At 40.7% G+C, this 18,685-nt stretch overlaps 1 long non-coding RNA gene across 1 annotated transcript in view; it reads right to left on the bottom strand.

The window, feature by feature from the left end:
* LOC128384386 (uncharacterized) overlaps positions 1-18,685 on the bottom strand; it is a 56,253-nt gene that overhangs the window by 30,380 nt on the left and 7,188 nt on the right. The window contains exon 2 of the long non-coding RNA XR_008324129.1: positions 3,390-3,473. This is a non-coding gene — a long non-coding RNA (uncharacterized LOC128384386). The remainder of the gene's footprint in view (positions 1-3,389; positions 3,474-18,685) is intronic.

Genomic DNA, 18,685 nt, shown 5'->3' with positions numbered 1-18,685 from the left:
TCATTTCGAAAAGTCCGGCCAGAATCACACTATGAAAACAAATGGCAGCGCTTTAAGATAACAGAACCAAAACTTGGCAGGGCTAATGTCATCACTGGCCATTATGGTCAAACACACTTGAATGGCGGAAGCTATGGGCAACCATGTTGGGTATGCAAAGCATTGCAGGAGAGTACAGAGATTCATACTCTCTAACAAGGCTGAAAAGAGGTTTTGTAGTAGAACAAGTCTTGTGTTTTAGTTAATTCAGCAGGTTGGGGCGCTGGGGTCACTTACACCTGTTTCTGATTATGTGTCTGGCATTTGGAAACCCCGTACATTACAAAGCTATTGTTTTGGGTTATTTGTGAATTCAGTTGTTTGGGAATTCAGTGTTGATCATTAGTGGGGAAATGGGATGGTAACCACCAAATGTCAAACATGAATGTGGGATGACTCGACTTTGGAACAGACAGGGGAATATGCCTGATGGGCGCCTCACTAAAAAATGTTTCTAATTAGAACTTTTTGCATGGACATCCCTGCATTGGTGAGGTGAAATCCTTATTTTATATGATTGATTCTCTTTTTATTTTCCAAAACAGAATATAGTGTAATATTCATGATGCCCAGCACAAACAGTTCCTTACTGTATGTACAAGAAAGAACAAGAAAGATGGTTTCTTTCTAAATTACAAACATTATAAGAAACATAAATCTAGCATGGGGCCTTGTGTGAAGCAGAATTGATCTAAAAGTCAAAGATGTGTTACTGTCACATGCATTATCATTAAGACATTATGTCCATTTTATGTTTTATTGCGCATTATAAATTTAAGAGCTACCCTATTTAATAAAATGTCCTTAATTTCACAGTAATTTTATGGATCAATGATGATAAAAGAAAAGTTGAGCTGTGTTTCAGGAAGGGGACATTTTATGTGTTGGGTTTTATTTGTAGAGCACAGTACAGAAGATTTTTTTTTTTTTTTTTTTAAACCCCTACAATTGTGTATTGGTCCATGTAGGCTGACCATTTGTATGTGCATGACACTGTAAATAAATAACTATTTAAAATAACAGATTGTGGTTCAGTAAAATCCTTCACACAGCCATGGCAGTAATCCTGTAGCACATCTGCTTCTGTTATCTGTATATTCAATGCAAAATATTATTTTTGGCAGCAAGCATGATTTTTATGTCCCTAAAAAGATATCCCTGAAGTAGATCAGACCTAATCCAAGGTGACCACAAATTAGGCAAAAAAAAGGTGCATCAAATGAAGGTCATAATTTCATGTTGGGTTGCATTAGGATATTTATCATCAAACCGATCCCCAGCTTTTAATTTATTTGACATCTTTCAGCACTAATACAATATCTGATTTCTGAGAAGCACCAGTACACAGTCACACAGCGTGATATCTGGAGGGAAGCAGCGGGTTGCAGGACAAGTCACTGAAATGTGTTTCCACACAGGAAAGAGACCGAGGCCATTATGTCTGGACCAGATTTACGTTTCATATTTTAATAAAAACTCACAGCGACCGCCTGCTGCTCTCAATGTTATTCAAATGACAGCACAATTCTATTTTCACCTTGCAACTAATGTGACTATTACTCCTATGTCAGCAACATTTACTGTCCTGGATATGCAAGCGAACAGCAAATTAATTCACACTCACTGGGTATCACTAAATATGGGATTATCCTCCAATGTGTCTGTTGTTGCTGGGATTGAGCTCAAATGTAATTCCCAATTATTCTCCTTTGAAATCTCCCATCCCATCAGTTCTCATGAAACAATCCCATGAAGTATATGATCCCTTGTGGTCTTATCAAAAAGGTGATATGACACATTCACCCATAGTGCCAGTTTTTTATGCCTTGCTCTTGTTGAATACAATGTTGTAAAAAAAAAAAAAATGCATAAAAACATCAGCACGGGATGAAAAAGCAATGTAAACAATGTATACATAAAAAAAGCCCAATATGCACTGCCGCAAGGAAGGAAGTAGTTCGGAAAGAGAGGAAAGGATGGGTGGCTGCACTGAGTCGGATGGAGGGGAAATGAGGTGGATGGATGTAGCAGCCTAGCAGGGTATGTTTGTGTATGTGTGTGTAGCTGTATGTATAATGAAAAAGGTAGTCTTCCAATTAATTTCCAATAGGGGCAGTGTGTTTACCCTGCAGGAGTGAGGGACTGCGTAGGGGTCAGCTAAAAAATACAGCGACCATCGGGAAAGAAATTAATGCAGTGGCCGATCACATACATGCAAGCGCACATTCCTAATGGATTGCTTTGTATCATGAATGCCATATTCAGCTGTTTAACTCGTGATCATGAAATATGAAAGAGTTGCCATCATGAAAAACTTTCCAGAGTTGTAAAATCCTGTCTGTGCTGCGTTTTGGCTTCTGATAAATCCTTAAATGCATTAACTCCAACTTGACTTCTTGGGATCGTATTTCATTGTCTTACTGGTACCTCAAACAACACGCCCCACGCCCCTGTGTCGTAGTGCTGTTCGATGTGCATGCAGCCTAAGTGAGGAGGGGTGGTGTGGGGGGTAGAGGGGGCGTCAGCAGGCAAACCTATCATCCACAGAGCCCATCAGTAAACTCTAGAGGGCAAACAATCTCCCTAATTGAATTCAATCCAGGCTCGCCACAGGAGGCACAGAGAGGCTAGTGGTTCCATTCAGGATGGAGAGGGTTGGTAGAGGGAGGTGTGTGTGTACATGTGTGTTTGCGTGTGTGTGTGTGTGTGTGTGTGTGTGTGTGTGTGTGTGTGTGTTGGTGGGATGAGAAGGGGAGGGCTTTAGCAGGCATGACAAGTGAGGGAGGAAAGGAAAAGGAGATAAGTACAAGAAGCAGAGTGCAAACACAGGGCTGCGGAAGACAACAATGACAAACAGACAGCGAGAGGAGAAAGAGCTCGGTGCGTGAAGGTTTTGTTGGTGGTGGGGAGGGTGGGAGGGGGGGGGGGGGGGTGCAGGGAGCAAGGGACTTGAGGCGTAGAGAAATGGAAGCCAGCTGCGCTTTTGCATGATTACACCGAAAACATCATTTGCATCAGGGAATGAAATCCAAACACACTTGGTGGATACGTATGGTCGGCAACCAAAAAGCCCTCCTCGTCGCCGACGGCAGAAATTAAAGGCTTACTAGTGATGTCCCGCAGATTTGCATATGAAGATGATGAGTACCTATCATGAATCATTTTCATAAACATCCTACTGCACACAAAGAAGGAGCCCAATTGGCCAAAATGAATGCTCTTCATTACTGCGGTGTGCTTGGGAAAACTGCTTATGCAATTAATCTAGGGTCTATTGTGTATTCATGACACTTTCACCTCAGACGTCAAATCTGATGCTGTCAAAAAATGGTGATAAAATTTTTCAGTACCTTGGTGTAAAGGTGTGGGTTTCTTGAGCGTTCTCCTCACAAATCCCGTATATCACATTCCAGATAATAAAACCATGTTCCGTTCTGGAAGAAAACAGAGAGAGAAAGCAGGTTAGGACACAGAGTAGCACAGTCTTGCATTTGTAAAACATCGCAACACTTATTCTTTCAAAATGGGTGACAGGGGACATAATTAAACAGTTCAGTAGGAGGAACTTTTTAATGTCTGCCAACATGAGTGAGTCACCATTGAGGGGCCGCCTGTGCATATGTAGGACATAGATTTATGTAGAAAAAAAAACAAAAAAAATACTAAAAATACTCATGTTGTAATGCCAGATGTGTCAGTTTGCCACTGCCGCATCACATACGAATTCTACATTTTGGTCTCTACTTGCTCGACCATCATTAAGTGGCATCTTCATAAATTTTTCAGCTGTTGTCTGGTTCCCACACTGGTGATAGAGCCTGATTGCCGATGTATGAAGAGCTATTCAGGTCACATCAGCTTTTAATGGTTGATTTATTAGGACCCAACAGGGGCTTGGTGATGGGCTGCAGGACAAAGAGCCTGTTTTAAACTGCATTAACACTCTGCAGTAAATATCCCATACAACATTAGCATTTTGATGACTGCCTCCCCCAGTCACCTTTTGCGCCGTCTCGTTTCCCCCCCTCTGCACGGTTTTTGCTCTCCTGCTCTGCCTCTTCGCCTTTGCATCAATCCATCATTTGCATGTGCCACTTTCTCTCTTTTAGCCTTCTCATCACTCCTGTCATGACACTTTTCACTCAACGTATTCAATATAAACCTTTGCTGGGTTTAAATCAGTGTGTACAAGTAAAGTAGTTATGTTTAATTATGGCTGAATTAGTGAGTCTGACAGTGGAAAATTCAAATTGCATTCAGTGAGATTGAAAAGCAGTTTCTTGCTCATCTTTAAAGGGTCACAAAAACATGTCACCTTAATCTCCCTGTGAATGCAAACTAATTAAATCTCACCTGCAATCATAAAAGTGATGAGCACCAATGCTTTTGTAATTTCTGTCTACAGCAGGTTAGGGTCTGGAATAATAAGCCACAATTAAAAAGGTTTAATCAGGAGGACTGTGTTAACTACGTGCTGCATTAGACTGATTTTTTTTTTTTTTTTTTAACTACAAACTATTTATGTTGTCACACATGAACCAATTATTAACTTCTATTAACTAAATTGAGTGGAAAAACATGTTCTTTTTTTGTAGTGATCATCAGGTTGTTCCTGTGTCCTTGATGAATGGGTCAATTTTTTTTCAAACTGTGCAGAGATACTACAAAAGGAAAGAAAAACTCATTATATTGCCAAACTTCCAAATATCATCTGGGCACAATGGACGACAGAGCTTGGCTTCTGAACAAGTGCTAGGTTTCCGTGCTTCATCAAATCTGCCGTTCATTATGTTTGATCAAAATTGAGACTTTGGCGGAGAAAGCAGATGCCATAGGTCGAATTCAGCTGAACCGCTGAGCTAGTTTGGTCAACAGAGCATCTGCCAGTCATTTAGCTGGCCTGGAAATGTTTGGAAAGGAAAACAATCACACCATATTGCAACAATCCTAAACCACAAACTGTTGCACAAAAGGAGAGGCCAAGTTCACGAGACGACGGAAAATAAAAATCACATTCTGGAAATTTAAATGGCCAGGCTTTTATCATCGGCTTACACCAGACCCCTTTTTTTGCTCAGATCTAATTCATGATCATTAAAGCAATTTTACAAATGTGGTGCTGCCTTTATACACATATTTATCCCTGTATCCAGCACTGCTCAACTCTCTGATCTTTCTCACTATCACAGCCAAATTCAAACCTGCTCTCTTATAATCATCAGTGTTGAAGCATTGGCAGTAGAGATGGAGCCTCCAAAACATCTTCAAAGGGTTTTGGACCACAGAAAATGTACACCAGGCAGTTCCAGGCACTCAAAGCAATTGTGTACCATTCCTACTAGCATGTTCATTGCAAAGATATGCAATTTGATTGAAATACTAGACATGGATGACCCAACAATGAGTGAGATAAATGCTTATTAATGCAAGGTTGTTCATTAATGAAACTATAGAGTTACAAAGGGATGGGTTGAGTTTACACTGGAGTGCAACATAGCTTACGGTTTCAGTGTTATCCTTTGATAAAGAGAAATCTGGTAGTCTCCAATGTCAGAAACCAGCTTTTGGTTTAAGACTGCAGCTAACAATTTTCTCAATAAATGAATCTGCTATTTAAAATAATGAAAAATTCCTTAAGGGTAACAAAGCCCCAAAGAATTGCAAACAATCCTTGTAATGTAGTATTCCTGTAGCACTCTTGCTAACTCTTGCTACCTCTGGCAAACGATAGAAGTGCCAGTGAAAAGTGAAATTCTTTTTCTAATTTTTAAAAATAAAACATGAAACAAGCTTATTTCTAGCATGCAACCGTCAATTTTGCCGCCTGCAATCACGACTACAGCTAATAGATTTTACTAGCTGTACTGTAGCTAGCTTGCTAATTAAGCTAAGCTCCATGATATGGTTGAAAACACCCTCTTCTGTTGACATATTAATGTTTCCAGCTGACTCATTTTTAAGCTACTGTCTTGTAAAAAGGGTCTTTGTTCTGCACTTGGCATGATGCTAGACTGGTAATAAAGTAGTTAAGCTAACAGTCAATGGAAAGGATGGGACTTTTTCTTGTAAAAACTTGTTGTGATATCAAAACAGTTGCTAATTAATATTGTGTTGATTTATCAATTTATTAACGCCATTTAAAAGGATGCAGAAAAAATATGGCATTAGCTGCTGGCTGCAACCAGTAAGTGTGACAGAGAACAAGAGGTAATGCAAAAGCTTTCTTGACTGTCAAGTATGCCAACCAGGATCACAAAGTGACATATTCCCCATGACCGAAAAACCCAAGAGGAGGCATTTGGCAACCTGATAGCATTAATGTGAAGAAAAAGTCCTTGGAAGAAATTATTTGGCCTTTATTTTCGTCATATTATCTACTGAGTTTTTAGTCCCCGTGGTGAAAGGAGTGTTTTCTAAATTACAAAGTGATGAAGCACTGACAGAGAATCCTGCATTCACAGCCACGAACTTCCACCCAAATTTGATTTCACACCCCCAGAAGTGATTCATTACAGCGCAGTGTGCTGAATATCGTTGGTCAGTGTGGTCACAAGGGCAACAACAGACCACACCCGACAATGATGTAGGGTGTAATCCTGCTTTTGAGAGAAGAGCATGGTGCTTGTATAAATTTACAACAATCTGAGGTGTATTAGCGGCAAACTAGCAATGCCTTGAAAGTATACAGACAAATTTGTTGACTTCTACTGTATGTCTCAATTAGTTTACAAAGTCAGTACTTATATTAGACCTGGTCATTGTCGACTTTGTTTCATATAAATGTATAAAATACTTGAATGTAAGTACAATGCGTTTAATTTGAACAAGCAATTACGGACCTTATCTAAAGCATATGAAATAATTACTAGTTCAGGGTTTTCTCTGCTTTAATAAAAGAGTGGAAAATAGTACCAAACAAAATAGAAATGAACAGAAAAATGAGAAACCCAATTAACATATTTTTAGGATATTTCACTGTTTGCTTCTCCACAGCCTGTGTTGCTGTGCAGTTACCTCAGCCCCAGGCTTCAAGGTAGACAACTAATCAAGATGAAAAGCACTGGGGCATGAATTTGACCAACTGAAGGGAAGCAGGGCAGGACAAATAATACTCATCCTGCCTCAAGGCAAAAGTTGCATATTGTCATTGTTGGGCAGTCTTGAAATACATTTGCAGCTGCGGCACCAGCTTATCATTGTAGCCTACGTCATAAAAAAAACTACTGCAATGAAAACAAAAACACATATGAAAAAGCAGTGGATGCATGCGGTCACTGTATGACTGATCTAAGTCGACAGCCTGTGGTGTGTCTCTATAAAAGCATTTACTGAGGCATAGCACCGTGGCCTGCCGAAAGCTCATCAAAGAGTGGCTTATTTTATCAGCCAAGTGGAAAATGTGCTGAGAAAGAGAGGGAGAGGCAATAGTGAGGAAGTCAGCGAGAGTAACTAAGCTATTGTGCCCATCGCTGACCCAAACACCCATGTTACAGTAGTCACGGCTGCTCACAACAAAAGCCCTAATCGGCGGAGCAGGGCTCTAAATTAAATGACCCTGTGGTTGTGACACTGTAACTGACAAGCCGGCCTGTGCATGCTGAGGCCAAAGGCAAAGAAGATATGGCTAATGAATACATGATGTATTGAAATGGTGGCATCTTTTACAAGTGGAGCCAACCCTGAGTAACCCACATACTCTTCAGTGAAGTATGCAATATACACTGTTGGTACTTATTCGACTACTTACAGTCAGCTATTTCATACCTTATACAGAGTTTCAAATGAGCTACTCCCAGAGACAGAAAATACCAGGCTTCATAAAGATTTCGTTTGCACCCTCAGGTAAACTGCACTTCTAGTATAACAGACCATGACTTTCACCAAATGTAACTATTATAGCCTGGAAGGGAACAGTCTACATCCATTTTTTTAAAGCTTAAATCGTACCAACACTTCATAAAGGTGCAGGAAAACGAGAGTAATTCATCACTACATCAAAGTGTGAAATACAAACAAGCCCTTTGTTCATGAAATGTAAATTTAACAAATTATATTGTGCCGTCATTATCAGTTAAGTAACCATAGCCAGTCAGGAACTGCTCATTTGGAACAAAGGAAAAGCTTACCAACTGAAGTCAATGGGCAGTATTTATAATGCATGGGCAGCATCCTTACCCCCAAGGGTCACATTAAATACAGGGAAGCTGATAACAACAGACTGAGGTCGCTGGCAACTGTGGAGAGATTATGTATAGTTATGTGTCTGCTTTCTCATTCCTTAGTCTCACTTTAATTCTGTGCTTCTTCACTTTCTTAGTATCCACTTGTCTTGTGTAATGGATTCTTTCCCTCCCTTCTCCCGACATCTCCACTATCATAGTCTTTATCTTTACATCCCGCGCCCCCCACAATTCCCCACTCAGACTTCCTATTTCTCTCTCACACTATGTGTTGGCATAGCAATGAGAAGAAGTGATGAGGGTACTACAACACAGACCACTACAGTCTGTCCCCCGCAGGTTTATGCCTGGTTCCTAATTGGCCATAATTGAAAAGGGCTGAACCTTGGGATATGAGTCTGCAGGTTATGATGTATGCATGTATTTGTACATATAATTGTGTGTTGTTTTATGTGTGGAAATACACAAAATATAGAGGTGGTGAACACACACGACCTCCAAAATAATATATTCAGCTAAAGTAGAGAGCGTTCAGCTTCACTGTTTTAAATAAGAATTTTAAATTATTTATTTTATTTGTACATGTGGGTGTATGCAAGCTCATGTGTTATGATGAATATTTATGTAAATATGTTTTTGTAGACCTCAGGCCATAGATTGCATCTTAAACCAAAACGAGATTTCTATTATCACACAATCTCAACAGCAATCCCAGCTCAGAGATGATTTTTTTTTTTTATATATATTTGGCGCCCAATACTAAATGCATGAAATGTATCGTCAAAAATAAGCTGTCAAAATGCCACACGTTCACACAGCATTTTTCCCCATCATCTGGGGTAGGGAGCTGTTTACCTTAGCAAGGGAATATCATTATGATAATCAGCCTTGTCTTTATTTAGAATACATACATATTCCCACCACGATGATCAACCTTGCAGCAGAACATAAAAGTCAATAGAGAGGAAAATTGTATGGGTGACACTAGTGGGACTTGACACCATAGGTCCTTCAAGAAGGTGCATGTTGTGTGCAAGTACAATGAGCCCTTTAACGCTTTCTCTTGATGATAAAGCCACAAGGAAAGGCACATTTGTTCTGAGGGTTACCAGCCAAGGCCATTGAGAGATGTGCGGGAGGAGCAGAGAGGATGTACTTAAGATGAGTGCTGCAAGACATCAGATAGGAGGATTACCTTCAGTGGGTCATGAGTTATGTCGTGCTCTCCAAATGTGTAATTATCGATATGATTTTAATGTCAACAAGGACTGGAACTAATGACTTTTCAGATCAAGCTTGAAGAAAGTACGGAAAAATGCCCATTGCAAGTTCTCAGAGCCCAAGGTGTCGTCTTCCAACTGCTGAATTTGTCAAAAAAAGGGTTGAAAATCACATAAGGCTTTGGTTTATTCTGATATAAAACTGAGAGAAACTCACATAAGAGAAACCACAGCCTTACCTGTCTTTCTTTGATAATTGACAATTATTGCATGATCAAAATGGTTTCAATTCAATTCAAATAAATTAAAAGAGTAAGCGCTAACATAATTAATTGACATTAAAAGCTGATTTATTTTCAATTATCAACTAATCATTTTAATTCTAATTTAATCCACCTACGATATTTGTTACATATGGGGAAGGGGCATTTACTATGCCCCCAAAAGTTTCCCTCTCAAAAAACAGAAAATCTGCAACTGATTGAAGATGTGGATCGAGTTACAGGTAGTTTACTTCTGAACCCTGTTTCCACATGCACCCTGACAAACCTTAACCTCCCCACCCTGACAAATATGGAACTTGACCCTTTCTGAATTCTGAGGCCGACCTGCACACTGAATATAACCTTGGCGTAGGCAAGGGGCATGAGGTGTGTTTCCAATAAACTCTAGTCTTTGAGTGTGTGCATGCATGTGTGTGTGTGTGTGTATGTGTGTTTAAATGAGCATGTATGCAGGCTCTGTGTTTATGTGGAATTCAATTGTGTATGTCTCTGTGTATACATGAATGTCTTTACAGACATTCGCCTAACCATGTATTTATTTGTTCCTATACAACGCTTTAAAGTGTGTGTGTTTATGTGTGTTTGTATGCATGGGTCCAATAACCATGTGTGCAGCTTGGGGGCTCTGGAGTGTCTCAGCACCCAAGGCGCCAAGGACATGGCTTGACAGGTGTGTGTGGAGGACGTAGTGGTCTGCAGAGGAGTATTGGGCAGCAGCACAATGTGCCCATTCAGGCCTGGAAGGAGACAACCGAGATATCGCAGGACCCCTGTGAGGAGGGGTGGAGGGGGGCGGTCATCTAGGGGCACATCAACCTTTCACTGTGCCTACAAAGAAAGACATAACTATAGCTGCATCAACACAGTAATGGGCTGTGTGACCTCAAGCTGGGTAGCTGTCTACCAGTTTGTGATGGATTTAGGATTGCTGCAGTTTCCACAGCAGACAGATTCCATTGTAACGAGGAATCTAAGGCTAAAGAGTGAGTTCAATGTGGAATTATAGCTATAAAAAGGTGAATAGTTAAGAATAGCAGTGACATTATCTAGGCCAAGAGTAGAGCCACTTGGACGACTTGATAGAGTAAATAATTTTGGGGCTTATATACTGCAGTCAATTATATAGAACAGTCTGTTTTTATTACATTTTCCATGGTGTGTGCCAAATCTGTCCCTGGAAAACAAGCCATTGAAATCAAGGAGAAAAAACGACATTGGCCTTTTTCTTAACTGTCACTGCAAACCAATTTCCACTATCAGCCAAATGCCACCAAATGCCACTAACAAATGAAACTGGTTTGACAAATTTCCCTTATGGCATTAAATCCCCATTTACAGGAATAAGTGACCGTTCAGGTGCTAGAATGTTTTATTATCTCTAAAATGAATAAGCAGTTGGGGGATTTTTTTTCTGGCAATTTGAGTCATTTAAGTATTAAGACATGCATGTGCACGGTCACTGAATTATGGGTTGAAATACAGCTCAGTGCATACCAATGCACACACAGACACATACTATACACACAAGGAAAGAACTCACATGACAAATCATGGCGATACACAAGCTAATGGCAGGATGTGACAGAAATGGCCAGTGTGTGGAAGAATTACATGGCTGTGTGGTCCATACGTCCTTAACGCATGTCTGACAAGAGCTTTTAAAAACACACACAATGCCTCTAGCACTGCTATCCATGCAGAAAATTGGACAGCCATCCTTCAGCTCAGACATAAATCTGTGGGGTAGCAACACGCATCGGAGAGCAATATAGTATGGAACGAGTCTCTGCTGAAACCAAAAAAGTAATTGAATGGAGGATGAATATAGACAGGGTGGGATGAGAGATGAAGGAAAACATGTCGTATGAATTTGATGGTTTGCGAGAGAATGCTTTCAAGAGAGCTGTAGCGGGAACAAATCAGCTGAAAACGAACAACCACCAAATTATTAATGAGGCAGCTAAAAGTTGTGAAATAATCAGGAAAATTCGGAATTTTTGTTAGCAGAGTGCAGTACTTGATGGAAAATGAAGAACCACCTTTCCTGTAAGAATACCCCCGTTGTATCCAGTTCCACAACATATCCAGCATGAGCAAGATAACCTTAACCTACATAGCTGTTGCCATATACTACACACCAAAGGTCTCTCCAGCTGCAACCTCTAAGTCCCAAGGCACTAAATCACATTTGTAGAGTCATATTAAACACATAGCCCTGAGGAGAGTAAAAGCACAGCAAAGAATGATAGGCATCTTTCTATCACTGAAAGCCTGCACTGCATTATTCTATGCTAGTGGCTGATGCGATAGCATGCGGCGATCAACTGCTTTAAAGTAACAATATGGGCTGTGGAGACATGTTCCAATTCTTCATGGGCACAGCAAGAGAAAAGGACCATGATCTCATCAGGTCACCTGCATTGAGCAAATGTGACTGAACTGAATGGAGACAGTGGCTAGCTTTCCTTATGCATTGCGGCAATGTGGGGGGAAAAGGTTGGGCTTGTTGGCAATGAATGTTTGAGCTACAAGGGTTGCATTGAAAGAGGAAAGAAATGAAAAGCGTGGCTATTCGACAGTATGTGCTTTTGCTGGCATTACAGAAAAAGGTATGGATAACCTTTATACTACACACTTAAAGCACCCATAATGCCTCCAGAATCCCACCTCCCAACATCAGACTGTCAACAGAAATGTCAAATTTAGTCATCTGAAAAGGGATGCGACTGCCGTGCAAGAAAAAAAAAAGGTTGGCTGGGGGTGGGAGAAGAAACCAGAGACAATCATGATGGTGAGCATCGGCGTGCTGTCATTACCAGTGCTCAATGGGAGCTGAAAAGGGAGCTGCATACTAATGTAAACCCAGGTCTTTGAAGCAACTAGCATATATTCCCACTACTCTGCTGCTGGGAGCTTCTAATTTGGTACAGAAGGAGCAGAGTCATTGCCTCAACTCTCTAATTTACACATTGTTCTATAATGTTTTAGTAAGTATTGGAAGGATTTGTCTTTTCCTCTACATCTAATACATGGATTGGCACAAACTTTTGTACCTAATGGTTACCGCACAATGTAATTACTTTGCTGATCCTCTGACTTTTCTTGTAGCACCATGAGACTCTGATTTCAACATTTTGGGTGGAATCTCTGTTCCATTGGATTGACATTGATCTAGACATTCATGTATCCATGAAGATAAACTAGGCAAATCTTAACTTCTACCAGCATTTTTGGTGAAAATATTTTGGCTTATGGCCCAATTCCTGCAAAAAATATGACCATCCCATCAGAATCAATTGCAATTTGTGTTTTGTGCTAATCAGCAAATGTAAGGGTTTTAACAAGTCAAGAGACTAAACAAGGTAAACATTATACCTGCTGAATACCAGCACATTAGCGCCGTCACTGTAAGGCTGTTTGAATTATGTCATTAGATTATACTGTAACTCAAAGTGCCACTGCATACACTCTCACTGAGCCTCTAACATGTAGTCTTTTTATTTTGAGTCTTATAGTCAGTTGACTTGGTGACTTTCTTGGCTCCTGAATTTGGCATCACTTCCCAGAACTGTTAAAGTGATCCCTTTGACCCCCCTGCTTTTGACCTGTTATGGTTTGGCATGTTGTTTTTGTTAGGTCTTTTAGGAATCAGGTTTGGGGGGGAGTCAAATTTCATTTTAACTGGGCATAATAATTCATTCCAGCAATATATTGAAGGTAACAGTATAGCAGGACACCAAATGGCAAACCTTCCCACAAGTCATAGAAACTATATATGACAGTCAGCATATTTTCTGGTCTCTGTTACTTAGGTCATATATAGGTCAGGAATGAGATTTCAGAATGAGGTTCAGGGGATATGAGATTGGTTCAGCATATTTTGCATGCCATTAAAATTGTATATGGCTCTGCAAAAACAAACTGCCTGTGCATGGTAACAGACACAAGGAGACAGATGGCTGTCAGAGTGGGGTTTCTTATGCATGACGAATTGTCGCATCTGCTGGTGTGACTGTGTAAGGCTCGCGGTCAGGGGAAGTTCTCAAGAAAACAGGAGGAAGCGTCATCTGAAAACAAGCAAACAAAAGCCAGCCTAGCATCTGTTTCCAAAGTAACTGATCTTTTTTTAGTCCAGAGTCATCTGCAATAGCAGAGTAAGCCAGGAATCCTGCAGGGACCTGAGGGCAATCAAGGTGGCAGTCACTCTCCCATTACCCAGGTGAGGTGACATTCAGCCAAAATAAAGGCTTAAGATCACTGGAAACGGCACCTGGAATGGGTATAAATCCTTTGGGGAAACCTGTAGAAAGAGATCAAAGCATCTATCCACAAACCTTGCCACACCTTGTCATGCAAGTTACAAAAATCCACACCAAAGGTCGGCCAAAGTTTGTCAGATGTCAAAACAGGACACAAAAACCATCAAAACTCTATCAAGGTAAAGTGCTTGTGTGGCCTCTATCCAGAACTGCCTGGGTTCCCATTCAATTCAATGGCATTTCTTAATTGGATGTGAGGGATGGTTTGACTCACATGCTCTCATTGTATTAAAAAGAAAAGCAGAAAAAAGACCATGCATGGAGCCCCCACTCCTTGTTTGACTGCAGCAATAGAGAAGGTTACAATTGTCTCTCCCTCCCTCCAGTGCATCTACAGATGCAGAGAAAAAAATCGATACACAAAAAGCACTTCATTCCTGCTCAATTTCATCCTTTACTGCCAGTATAATTAAAAGTGGCTTCAACCATCTTTCCAATCCAAATTTTCCCCGTCAGCTGGAGGTAGCCTGCTCAAAGTCAACTGCGCTAAATTCAGGGAAAAGGGCTTCTCTTGGGACTGTTATGACATCTGGTATGCAGGACTCGTGCTTGACAGTATGGAAAGTCGGGTTATTGGCAACTACACTGTGGCAACTCACTAGATGAAAATATACACTTCTTTTTTCTGCAGTCATAGATATTTCACAGAAGACAGCAACCAATCCAACAAAGGGAAAAGCAGTGGAGACACTTAATTAAAATATTCAGGGGTTTAATTATGAATATGTGGCAATTTGTTGTTTTTTTCCTCTTATAGATGCAATCAAACTTGGAAATTGTGGCTGTAGCTATCTACAACACCAAAGCAGCTTTTCTAAAATAAATATCCATTCAATACTATTTCTACCAAAACAACATGAAGAGTATAAATAATTTTAACACTCTGTTTCCTGCACCAAAAAGCATTGGCTGAGAGACAGAAATTAGCAAATTACCTGTATGTCACGGCTGCATCCAAGCTGCTGGACCAATTACTGTATTTCCGCTCTGCTGCAACTGTAAAGGGCTCTCCAGCTGTGTTTGACACAAAGCTGGCTTAGGGAGGCTTAAAACTGACCAAAAACATAAACAAGATTACAGGAGCCTAACCTTTCACAGCGTTGGTGAGTGACAACAGAACCTCTGCTAAATGGACCTTTGGTCTGCAGACACTGAAAGCGTATGGGTGTGTTTACCACAAGACAGTTTTGCTTTGGGGAAGACTGAACAGATAAGAAATGGTGGAACAAAGCAATCCTTGTTGTCTATACTGATCAATAATGGGCTGTTCATTGGTAGAGACTGTATATCACATGGAATTAACAGAAGAAACAACAATGTAAAGAGAAAGAGAAACCACAGGCACGTTAGTAATGAAATTGGATTACAGATAACGCTGGCATTCCACTGATAACTTCCAAGGCAATAACTACACCTACCTTATTAATCATTATGGGCAGAAATTCCATAAAGGGTTGACCTACACTGACCTGAGTGAGCTCATTGTCTAGTGGCATGCTGCACTTTCATATTTTCCAATGTGGAACTAGTATGGCATTGTGTTAAGCTATTTGCTCGATGTCAGCCTGACTTTTAACAACATTTATTATGTATGAGAGGGTAAAAGGGGTCCATGAGAAGATTATAAAAGCTTAACATTTTGATGAGATTAATCTAGCTATCAATCTTTGCATGCATACAGTAGTGAATCAATTATAATGTGGCAGTCGATGAACAAATAACATTTTAATCTCTGTGACTGTGAGCTGCTTCAGAACCCTGAAAACATTAATTGGAATAAAAGCTATTCCTGCACCATTCACTGTAAGAATATGTATATCATGAGATAGGAATGTCAAGTGTGCTATTGAGGTGAGGAAGAGGAGGAGGAGGAGGAGGAGGAGGAGGAGGTGGGGGGCAGCCACTATCAATGCAGGCTCTCTCAGAAGATAGAGTATCGCTGTGGAGAACAGGAAGGGAGTGGATGTCAGTGCCTGGAGAGGACAATCTGACAACTCAACTCCCACTGTCTGTCAATCTGTCTTCCCAATGATGTATGGATGTTCTATGCCACTGCTCACCCAGCAGAACCAGTCAATACTATCATGCCGGGGAATGCTATAGTGAGACAATGGGAGACTGTGACCCTTGTTATGGAATGACAAAACTCTATGAAGGTAGAGGGGAAAGAATGGGGCTTATGGGTGGGGTTGAGGGGTGGGGGGGGGGGGGTTTATTCAATATCACATAGTCAGCAGTCCTGTGATGGCATTTGAATGATTAAACGTTGGAACAATATCTTTCCAAATGCTGAAACAAGCTCATTCAGATCCATTTGCTGAAGGATTTTTTTTTTTTGGTTTGGTTTGATTTATTCACAACAATCTAATATAGTTATAAAATACAGCATATATCATAATTTGTAAGGGATAGAAGGACAAAGTCCTGGATATTTTCCATCATCATCTCTGGTGTTTACTCAGCCCACCAACCTTTATTAAGATGGAGACTGCTTTTCAAGGTTTGACATTAAGGCGTGTTACATTAACGCAAGTATTTGTAATTTCACATCTGCACATTACCTGTACTGTTTATACTGTTTCAAACTGTGTAATTCTGCACATTCCCAGTCAATACCATGTATATAAACAGCCCTTTTCACTTTTCACTTTCATTTTTACTATATTTTATTCCTAATTATACATGTATATTCATATCACCAGTCTTTTATGTTAGTTGAGTATGTATGTACTTGCGTTTCATTTTATCTTCTATCTATATTTCGATCGTTATGCACCACAACATCAACATAAATTTATTATATGTGCAAATCTACTTGGCAATAAACCTGTTTCTGTTTCTGATTCTGTATTGATTAAAAAATACACTAATTTATGAACAAACAATTAACTTTTTTTTTTCAGGAAGTAGACATGGTTTAATAGACACCCAAAAATAGAGATGAATATAAACATAAAACATAATATCTAGCAGTCAATTGCCCCTGCAGTGCTACCTGATTTATATCTATAGTTCAGTATGGTTCTTCCTAAACAGTGGCGAGTGAGCCTTGTATTCTCTGAGGAAACTTCAACCGATCCCACACATCAGCACCTCAAGGTGTACTTGCCATTAACTGGAGGGTGGGCTCTGAACAACAGCCGAAACTTTCAGTCCGCTGAATGAAAAGCACCATCCAGCCCTTGAACCAAGGTGATGTCCCTGCGTAGGCAGACGAGAGGAAAAGGCCCCCCGTTTTCTACCTCCTCGCCCGCGGGGGCTCTGTTCCTGCCTGCACACCAGCACCGTTATCTGCTGCTTATTATTTGGCTGAATGAGCTGGAGCGGGGCTCATGGGGCTCGCTTCTGACATAATGACTGATTACAGTCTTGTGGCTCCCCTCTAAGAAATCCCATAGTTGCCACCACTGCGCCGCCGCGGCTCAGCATCACAGGCAAGACCAATGCACAGGCAGATGAGGGGTGGAAGGGGGGGCTGGCTGGTCTTTTCTAGTGACAGCGTAACTGCTACCCAGTCCTCAAGCTGTCAAGACTAACAGAGACACTGGTGGACCCCTGGGTCATCAACCTGCTGCCTTGTTAACGGCTCCTTCTTCTAAGTAAAGGGCTGAAATGGTGGTAAGATTAGATATTTCTATTTCTGAAGCCAAACTCCAGGAAATGTGACTAAATAATGATCCATGTATCTTAATTCACCCTTGAAGGCGCACATTTGCCATCTCTCCTGCCTGAAGAAATGTGATACATACTAATGCATATGGACATTAAACCCATAAGGAGAAAGAAATATGTGTAACATGAACCATCCATACTGCACAGCCTTATAAGATACCAAGCACCCTTATGAATGTGGTATACCCATGCATGCAGCTATGACAGCAGTCTGAAAACAACACAGAACAGGCTCTGTCAATAGCTACTGTTTCCAAACAACGAAGAGAAGTCATTCTGTCAGCACTTTTCAAACGCCAGCTTTCAGGCAGTCAATTAAGTTCAAGGTGAGACAAAAATGTGTTGTCATTTAAACGGTTTTGCTCCACTGGGGCGATGCATCAATTCAGTCTTCTCCATTCCAGAGGTGACAAAGGGCTGGCAGGGAAGTTTATATTTGCTGGTGGATACACAGTTTTCTGCTGTCATTATACCAGCCTGAGATGAAGCGGGAGAGCAGGTGTACAGAGCCTAGATTTAAAATGCACCGTTCCCGTGAGCAGAGGCTCATAAAGACGGGAACGAACAAGGGACTGCTCTATTGGAGCCCGCTGGCTGAGGCAGTCAGCCCTGCCAGATCCCACCCCCCACTCCCACACACCTAAATCCAATCCTATGCTATCGATTAGGAAAATCAATTTGGTCTAAGTCACAAGCACAGAGGGAGATGCTGAAATGCTGCAATACATTTTGAAGTCACAAGTGGAATCAGATTCTGATCAACGCATTGAATACAGTCTCTTTTATTGCATGACAAATACGCCTTCTCTTAATTAAGAAAAGAGGAAACGACCTCACATAATCCAAACATAAATCCTCCATTGTGGAGCTATCCACCTGTATCAAAATGCTTTAATTATCCGCCTGCAAAAAAAAAAAATGCTTCTACCCTCTAAATCTTATCAAGTATGAATGGAGGAATGGTATTTTAA

This window comes from Scomber japonicus, chromosome 22, assembly GCF_027409825.1.
Source record: "Scomber japonicus isolate fScoJap1 chromosome 22, fScoJap1.pri, whole genome shotgun sequence".
Classification (NCBI taxonomy): domain Eukaryota; kingdom Metazoa; phylum Chordata; class Actinopteri; order Scombriformes; family Scombridae; genus Scomber; species Scomber japonicus.
Note: the sequence above shows the minus strand (reverse complement) of the source record. Positions and strands in the feature narration are given on the sequence as shown.